Raw genomic sequence first — 10410 nt, forward strand, 5'->3', positions numbered from 1 at the left:
CCCCTGGAGATGAAAATAGTTACATCCAAAACAATAGCTGCCATTACAGTCCTTGGCTGAATAATGTTCCTAGAAGTCAGCTTATTAGAATAAAAAGAAACTGCACGGAGGAAAGTACTTTTATAGAACAAAGACAGAAAATAATTTATGATATTAGGGACAGAGGGTATAAGGAAGAGGTTCTACAAGAAGCAATGTAAAGTGTAAATATGATAGATTGATCACATATTTTACAATATAAAGAGAAGAGGGTAATAAATAGTGGGTCGAATGTTCTGTTTCTATGCCAATTTTCAGGTGGACACAACCATAAACTGTATAAGATAATCAACAAATGTTGGCCTATATTAAGAGAAGACCCCATTTTAAATGAAATTGTAACATTTAAACCTAAGATAGTCTATAAGGGTGTCCCTAACTTAAGGAGAATTTTAGTTAGTAACATACTGGATAATCCAAAAGTGAGAGTAATCCATGTTTTAAGTATGTAAGGAGGTTTTTATAGATGTGGACATTGTAATACCTGCACCAAAACAGGGGGTAGAAAAAAAGTATTTGGGAGAATATACGGCAAACAATACTGTATACAAGATTAAAGAGGGAATCACTTGCAATTCCAATAATGTTGTATATATGCTCTCTTGTTCATGTGGACTTCAGTACATTGGAGGGACCACAAGACAACTACATATTAGAATATGTGAGCATATATACAACATTAGGAGAAAATATGCACTGCACCAGGTGTCACTTCACTTCAGAAATCACCATGGAGCAGACCCCACTAAGTTGGAGTTTATTGGGATACAGCAAGTTCATAAGGAATGGATAGGTGGAGACTTTAATGTAAAGATTGGACCCCTAAATTTCTGATGGCAGCCCTGGACGTGGAAGCTTATAGAAAAGCATTAAAATCCATGTTTACCTATGTAAAGTATTTGGATGTGCACGATGCGCATTAAATTGACAATAGGTTTGAGGGGCTAGATAACGTCACGGGAAAGTGAGTGGCAGGCAGCACCAAAGGAGTCTACGTGCCTGGGCAAAGGTAAGTAAAAACCTTTTTTTTAATATATAATTTTAATGACAAAAAAGGGGGAGAGGATCTAACAAAAACATGCAAATAGGGCACTCTAGCATAAGGTATGCAAGTTTGTATTTATAACGCTATAGTGTTCCATTGATGAATACAGTATGAAGCATTGTAAGTTGGGGTGAAATAATACAGCTCACTAGTCATATAGGCTGAAATATGAGAAAGGTTACTATTGTTTTCAGTTTGAATCTGTCTGACTGTCTTACAGGGTTATTCACTTAAGTAGAATTAATTGAGAGTGATTTTCAAATTTTAGGCCAGAGTAACAGAACTGGCAGCATAGCTGACAGAGAACTTCTCCAGCTTGGCTATTTTGGTCTTAAAATGTGAGATTCAATTTGAACTCTTTTTGAAGTCTCACTTTAGTAAATAACGCTGCTGGCATTTATCTTTGTGAATGTTTGTTTAACATGTGCCCCAATGTAAATACACTCGTTAGGAACTTTATTATTTATTTATAAAATATTTTACCAGGAAGGATACATTGAGATTTCTCTCGTTTTCAAGATGTGCTTTCCATTAAAAAAAAAAGAGGTCCATTGTTTGTATTATTTGTTCAAATCAGTTAATTTTGATTACAAGTTCAAATGTTAAAATAGAGGCCGCTGCATGTATTTGATGCCTGGAGAATATAAATGCTCAAGACGATCCTGCACCTAAAGGTAACAATTAATTTTTTATTTTTTTTTCATAAACTTTATTAGAGTTTTTTTCTTTTTTCAACATTGAGTAGACATGCAAATATACAGCGTTCATAAACATACTATTCTTTTTCTTTTCTAATGCTCTCTTCTTTTTTCTTCCTCTTTAGATTTACACAACAAAAAACACAACATTTAGCATTCATTAACTTCATTACCATTGGGAGAATAGAGAGAGACTTGGAATTTACATAGATATTCTTCTTGTAATGCCTTTAGGGCCTCTATGTTACTTTTTTATAGGTTGGTATAATTTTAGTTTGATTATATTTAATATTTTAGTTTACCTTTGATAATCATTGATCCCATATATAATATTTTGGGGGGAATTTAACATAGTTAAACTAATTCCTCTTTCCATTTGGATTTGATATATTAATTGGGTCTTTGCTTTATTTCAAGTAGGTTTGTATTTGATTTCCAAATTTGAGCTATAGTTAATTTTACAGCTATTATCATATGAGTAAGTAGCATTAAGGGTTTAGACATATCAGGCCTGTTCCTATGTAACAACACCCCTTTTGGTGTCTAATTTAATTTTATTTCAGATATGTTGGAAAACACATTCATTAGATTGTAATCATATTTATTTCACCAATATACAATCCCTTCATATATGGGTATAGGTTCCTTCTTTTTTATTACATCTCCAACATAAATTTAAATGACTAGGGGACACTTTTGCTGATCTAGTTGGAACCCAATACCATCTATTGAGTATTTTATATTGCATTTCTATCAAATTCAGTCAATTAATTCTTGAAGAAGAATTAGAAAATGATTTTATCTACCCCTCTCTATCCATCCTGATTCCCAGATCTTTTTCCCACCTAAGTATGGGTGGAATTGTTTTTGGGGTATCTATGTTTGTCAGCTCCGTTGATTTCAATAAGATTTTTTTCAATTCTTGTATAATTAAATTAGTTTAGTTTTTCTATTTTAGAAATTATAGTTGTATGTTCCTGAACTAAACATTTGTTAAGAATATTTTTAACTCTTAGATAGCTGAAGATCTGGGAATTAGGAAGATCATATTCTTCTCTTAATTTTGCAAAAGGTTTAACTTGACCTCGATCAACTAGATCAAATATATACTCAATTCATTTTTGTTTCCATAATTTTAAATCTAAATCTTTGGTTGTTAATTGTAGAATATCAATTTTCAGTGTTGTAATTAACTTTAACCCCTTCAGGACCAAACTTCTGGAATAAAAGGGAATCATGACATGTCACACATGTCATGTGTCCTTAAGGGGTTAAGGTAATTTTAATTTATATTTTATTTTAATCCATACTTTGATAGTTTGACTTAAAATGTTGTTCTTATTTGTTAGATAGAATATTAACTGTTTTTCTTTTATATTCCATATAGTTAAAGATATATCTATACCTCCTATAGCATTTTTTTCTAATTCTTGCCATCCATCTAATTCTGGAGAACGAATTTGCATTCTGTAAATATGAGTTAACATGCTAGCTTGATACAGTTTTCTGATGTCCGGGAAACCAAGATTTTTTAACCCCTTAAGGACCAAACTTCTGGAATAAAAGGGAATCATGACATGTTGCACATGTCATGTGTCCTTAAGGGATTAAGAATAACACTTTCTGGTTTATTCTTGGTGTCTTTGCTTTCCATACGAAATCTGCAAAACTTGATTGTATCATTGTTAACCACATTTTAGGAACTGATAAAGGGATCATTTGGAATAAATATGACCATTTTGGAAGAATATATGAATTGACTAAATTTATTCGCCCCCACAAGGAGAGCTCCACTTTCCTTTATTCTTTTAATAAATGGTTTGTGGATTTCAATAGTTCTATGAAATTTAATTCCCTCAGATCATTAAAATGTTTTGTAATTTTAATACCCAGATATTGAAAACTATATTTTATCCATGTAAAATTATATTGAGTTTTTATTTGATTTTTCATATGTGGGTCTCTATTTTTAGATATAATTGTTGATTTTTGTATATACATTTTATATTTTGATACTTTACTAAAAGTGGAGATCTGCTCCATGAGGTTTATTAGAGATTGCTTTGGGTTTGTTAGTGTCAAAAGGACATCATTTGTGTATAGATTTATTTTATATTGTTTTTGAATAATTGAAAAGCCTTACATTTTTTTATTCTCTCTGATTTTCATTGCTAATGGTTCAATAGATACGACATAGAGGTTTGGAGAAAGTGGGCATCCCTGTCTAGTTGCGTTGTTCAATGCGAACCAATCTGATAAAATACTGTGTCCAACTGTTCTTGCTGATGAGGAATAATACATAGACATAATTGTTTCATACATCCAACCCTCTATGTCAAATCATTTTAATGATTTACTCATAAATTTCCAGCTGAGTCTGTCGAACGCTTTTTCAGCGTCATTCGACAGAATCAGCAGGGGATTGCCTGTTCTTTCTACTGAATTCATTATATCCAAAAGTCTCCTTGTATTTGATCCTGAAAATCTTTTTGGTATAAAACCTATTTGGTCTTAATGAATCAAATTATTTAAAGTTGATTTTAACCTTTCTGCTAAAATCGAGGCAAATAATATATTTGTATTTAAGATAATGGTCTATAATTTTCTAGATATGCTGGATTTTTTGAGGGTTTGAGAATTGGAATTATATTTGCTTTTGTTAATTCTATCGGAAAATAACCCTGGTGTACAATAGCATTGAATGTTAACTGGTGTATTAAATTTCATTTAAATGTCTTGTAAAAGATGTTACTAAGACCATCGGGTCCTGGTGTTTTTTGAAGCTGTAATTTAGCTATGGCTTGTTCCACTTCATTTATCATTATAGGTTTATAAGTTTGCTTTTTGAAGATCTGTCAATTTTGGTAATTTTAAATTTTGAAAATAGTTATCTATATCTGAATCTTGTGACAGATTTTCTATATTTTCTATACCAATCAATTCTAGAGACATTAAAGTTTCGTCATCTACAATTATTTTTGTTATCTTATTTTTTGTATTATTATTTTTTTTAAGTTTATTGGATAATAATTTATCGGCTCAATTACCTTTAGCATAGAATTTTGTTTTAAGTTTTTTCATTGCTTTAATTGAATTTTGTCTTAATTTAGAATTAATTTTTGCTGGATTTTTTTACATTTCTAAATATGGATCATTTGATGGATATTGTTTATTTTTATTTGACAAATCAGAGAAATGAATATACAGATCAGCTAAGTTTTTTCCCTGTTTCAATTTTAATTCTTGATTTAATTTAATTAGATGTCCTCTAATAACCGCTTTAAAGGTGTACCAATTATTTGCCAGTGATGTATCTTCTGGGTTATTTTCTTTAAAGTATAAGGATATAAAATTTCATATATAGTTTCTATTGTCTTTTGAATTTAATACAAATTTGTTAAGTCTCCATGGTGGTCTGCTATTAAATTTTCATCTATCTTTAATTTCCAACATAAGGATATTATGATTTGACCAGGTATGATTAATTATATTGACTTTATTTATTCTTTTCAACAGTATTTGATTACTGCATATTAGATCAATGCGGTTATATGAAGATGTACTCTAGATAAATTGGTAAAATCCTTCTCTCCTGGATGATAAACTCTCCATGTATCATATAAATCAAAGTTATTTAAAGTATTTGTAAGCATAGATGCTTGTTTCTTTATTAGTTTTTTGTTAGTTTTTATACCTTTGAAATATTTTTTATCCATATCTATATCAGAAATGCCATTAAAGTCCCGTGCTACAATTACCATTCCTTTTTTGAATTTTTCGGCAACGGCCAATATTTTCTTGAGGTGACACACTGGGGAAATATTGGGTAGATATACATTAATTAATGTATAGATCTCCTCATTCATTTTACATACTAGTATCATGTATCGCCCTTGTGGATCTAGTATCTGGTATATTAATTCAAAATGTATAAATTTAGCGATCACTATGACTACTTCTCTCTGTTGTTTGTCATTGCTTGGAGCCTGAAATATTAATGGGAAATCTTTCCCTGTAAACCTATTTTTATCTACATCTACCCTATGTTTATTTAAGTAATTGTAAATAGTCAATCTCTCATAGAGGGAATTAATACCCTGGGCATTAACTGATAATAATTTTTTTTTTTCAATTTGACAATTTAATTTTTTTCAAAAGTATGGGGTACAGAAGAAAGAAGGAGGAGGGGAAACATGTTTTACATAAATTTCAATAATGTTGTATAACCATTGTAATGTTTAGTATTGGCTTGTAGGTAGTAGGGTGGTAGGGGAGAGGAGGAAAGAAGGGGTGGGGTTGCCATCAGTAATGTACCATTAGGTTATGATTCTTTATACCTTATTGGACTGTAACACCTTGTTTGACCCTAGGCTTATGTCCTGTTGGTTGTTAGCCTCTGATGTTTTGTAATTTGACAAAGCCTTTTCTAGTCCTCCGCCCTTATCTAGTGGTTAGGGTCTGTGTCCCTCCACCCCATCTCCTTAATTCTCCTAGGCTTTATTTGCTTATGAGTGCTTTTATTTGCTTTATCCTGTGAATATGAGCTGGCCTTGTTTTCATTGGGCATTAGTGGGGTCTCATACCCGTGTGGCACCTTTTGTGTGTGTACCTGTGACCAATGGATTATCCGGAGAGACATGAAAGGGGTTGGTGGGATGTCATTCAGATTTTGTTTGCCTCCCAATATTCTTTCCATATCAAGTTGACTTTTGTCAGTGATTGGTTCAGGCCTCTTTGATGTGCAAGCATCGTTTCGTATTGCCAGTTAGTGTTAATTTGGTTGAGGAGGTTATGGAAGTTCGGTACGGTAGGTGATTTCCATAGTCTAGCTATCACTATCGCTGCCGATATTAAAATATGGTAAGTAGCTGCCCATTGGGCCCTTGTTTTCTGGAGGTATATATAAGAGGCACATCTCTACAGTGGGTTCTATTTTGGCGTTTGTTACTTGCTGAATGAGTTGCGCAACCTTGCACCAGAAAGGTTGTAAGATATCACAGGTCCACCACGTGTGTGGCATTGTTCCCACCTGTTCCTTGCACCTCCAGCATTGATTTGTGGAGAACTGATAATATTTTAACCATATTTCATCCTGTCTATAAGCTCCTCTCTCCTCAACGGCTCTTCACCAAATGAATAATATTTTCCATGAAAAACACATTTAAAAACATACATTTTACCACATTTACCACATATATTGACCATCAACACCGAAAAATAAAATAAAATCCTTCTAAAATTAGAAGGGAAATATGTACAGTTAACCATAGAGAAAACCAAAATTTGTTTACTCTTGGTTGAAACCTCTGCCATTAACATATGGTGTATGGTAGAGACAAATTGGACCCATACGTATTATAATATACCTGGGGAAGAAAGAAGAAGAAAGAAAAAAAAACGATTTAATTTTCCCAATTTCCTCTTACTTCTCCTCTCTCATTTTTATTCATCATATTGACCCCGTTTTATAAAAACAGTGCTCAAATTGACATGTGTTCATTTCAATATTATTCATTATTTATGAAATTCCATGTGTTCCATTGATATTTATTTTATGATTTATTCTCTAATTTGTATATTTTTTAATCTTAATTCTCATTTCATATTGATATTCCCAATATGTTAGTTTTTTATATGAAAGCAAAACACCAGATAAATTCCCCTTTAATTCCTTTTCCCCATCTCCTTCATTTCCCTTTTATAACCTTTATGTCATGCTTCAGAAGTATTAGTGACAAAAATTTGGCTCTTTTGGACATGATTTCTAATTGTCTTCATTTTAAAAAAGTGACTAACTTTTTGTGAATTCCTTTATTGTCTGCTTATTTTAATATAATATACTTTGTTCTTTCTATAGGGGTAAAAAAAAAAAAAAAAAAAAAAGGTCCTTTTCCTTCCTTTATTTCTCTTGTTTTGATCTTTTTCATTCTACAATTCTTCACTTGTTTCTTTCTTCATCTTTTGTTTCTTTGTATTTCTCCTAGACTTTAATAGGATTAATCAAATGTATTTATGGATAACCATTCTTTTAATTGGGTTGCTTGTTTAATTTCAATTGAAGTGTCTCTCCAAGTGACCTTCAGTTTATTCGGGTAACACCAATTATATTTTACATTGTGTTTTCTTAGGATAATTAAATATGAACTACATTTTTTTCTCCAGAGTCTTATGTTTATTATTATATTATGTTTATTATTATTATGTTTCTTAGAGGTCTTGAAAGGTTTTGAAATCTTTGAATTTTTCATCTGCAGAGTTTTTTAATTTTTTCTTTGAAAGCATAGGAGTGAAACTGAACTATAACATCTCTTGGTATATTTAGTAATACATATTTTGGTTTATTTATACGATGGTATCTTTCCATTAGAATATGTTGTTCCCAATCCCTCTCTGTCTTAGCGGTCAAAAAACCAAGGGTACTGATGATGACAAAAGCTCTTAACGGTACAACCTTTGCGGTTGAAGTATTAATCAATGCTAAACCCATAATGTAGCTCTACCCGATGTACCTTCTACTTGTATAAGGAACATGCAATATAACATATATAGTTTTTTTTTTTTTATAAATTCTTTATTTTTGTAGTGCGTACGATGGTAACAAATGCTTAAGAGGTACCCCAAAGGCATTCCTCTAGCGTAGTATACACAGTTAAAACATAAAGGTAAACAGTAGATCTTGCACATTTTTTGGTAAGGAAGTTGACAGAATAGGTTTACGTTGTTTAGGTTCAAAAAGCAGCCTAGATTCCATTTATATAAGACAATAAGTAGTACCAAGAGTTTCATTGCGAGGTTTAGCAGTTTAAACAGTAACATTTTTGTTCAGTCCCTGGATAAAGACTGGTTATGAGACCTCGCTAGTTTGCAATAAACATGCTAGACTAGTTAGCTATATGGCTACATTATCTACATTTAAGTTTGTAGCTTGGTGTTGAACAAAAAAAAACGAAAAAACAAGTTGCAAAAATTAGTAAATGAACAGTAATGGTACATGTTGCCTGTAGTGCTGCGTGACCTGTAACTAAGTGTACAGGTTTGTATAGGGTGAATTTTATCTGTTACATCGATCCTGCTTGAGCTGTCGTTGCGTCGCCATAGGTCCCCCTAAGATGATAAATTATGTGTAGTTATCTTGGTGTATCTAAGCATGTTCAACTCTGATTGTTGTACTACGGTCGCTTATTTCGTGTGAGTGAGTCTTAGTGGACGCTCTGGCGACACAGGTTCGTACCACACTACTCGCCTATGTATCCCTCATCCAGGACAATGTGGTTGGGTGTAGTGTGCGTGGACTTAGGTCTCTCTATCATGAAGTTGTCCTGTGTGCTATACTAGTGGAGCTATACTAGTGGTATATGAGCAGGCCCTAGCTCAACGGTTGCTTTTGTGGGTATTGCGGTGTCCGGTAATTGTGTTATTGGTATGTGGGTCCTCGCCTGCGAGTTGGCCCTGCAACTTTAGGAGGTGTTACATGTGTGTGTGCCCCGCTAGGTACCCTAATTGGTGTTAAACCCTTGCTATACAAGTAATCATAGAACTGGTAAAAAAAAAAAAAACATTGTTAACTCTGGTAATGTTTATCAGCGGGCTGAGCAACAATCAAGTATGTCAAGTGTCTGCTATACGGATTTCTCTTCTCCTCGGTACAAAGGGTACGGTTCTGTTGGGGTCCCATAGTTACATAGTTACATAGTTACATAGCTGAAAAGAGACTTGCGTCCATCAAGTTCAGCCTTCCTCACATATGTTTTTTGCTGTTGATCCAAAAGAAGGCAAAAAAAAAAACCCAGTTTGAAGCACTTCCAATTTTGCAACAAGCTAGGAAAAAAATTCCTTCTTGACCCCAGAATGGCAGTCAGATTTATCATTGGATCAAGCAGTTATTACCCTACATTGAAAGATTATATCCTTGAATATTCTGTTTTTGCAAGTATGCATCTAGTAGCTGTTTGAACATCTATATGGACTCTGATAAAACCACTTCTTCAGGCAGAGAATTCCACATCCTGATTGTTCTTACAGTAAAATCTTTCTTCTAGTCTAAACGCATGACCTCGTGTCCTATGTAAAGTCCGGTTTGTGAATAGATTTCCACACAATGGTTTGTATTGGCCTCGAATATATTTGTATAATGTTATCATATCCCCTCTCAGGCGACGTTTTTCTAAACTAAATAGGTTTAAATTTGTTAAACTTTCTTCATAGCTGATATGTTCCATTCCTTTTATTAATTTTGTAGCCCGCCTCTGCACTTTTTCTAGTGCCATAATATCCTTCTTTAGAACAGGTGCCCAAAATTGCACAGCATATTCAATGTGTGGTCTTACCAGTGATTTATAAAGAGGCAAAATGATATTCTAGTCCCGAGAATGAATGCCCTTTTTCATGCATGACAATACCCTACTGGCCTTGGCCACTGCTGATTGACATTGCACATTGTTGCATAGTTTGTTGTCTATAACAATTCCCAAGTCCTTTTCGTGTGTTGTTATCCCTAATTCGCTTCCATATACTTTGCTTGTGTAGTCTTTACGCCGAAGTGCATAACTTTGCATTTTTCAACATTAAATTTCATCTGCCATTTGATTGCCCAGTCCTCCAGTCTATCTAAATCCCTCTGCAGCAAAG

This window comes from Pelobates fuscus, chromosome 6 (assembly GCF_036172605.1).
Source record: "Pelobates fuscus isolate aPelFus1 chromosome 6, aPelFus1.pri, whole genome shotgun sequence".
NCBI lineage: Eukaryota > Metazoa > Chordata > Amphibia > Anura > Pelobatidae > Pelobates > Pelobates fuscus.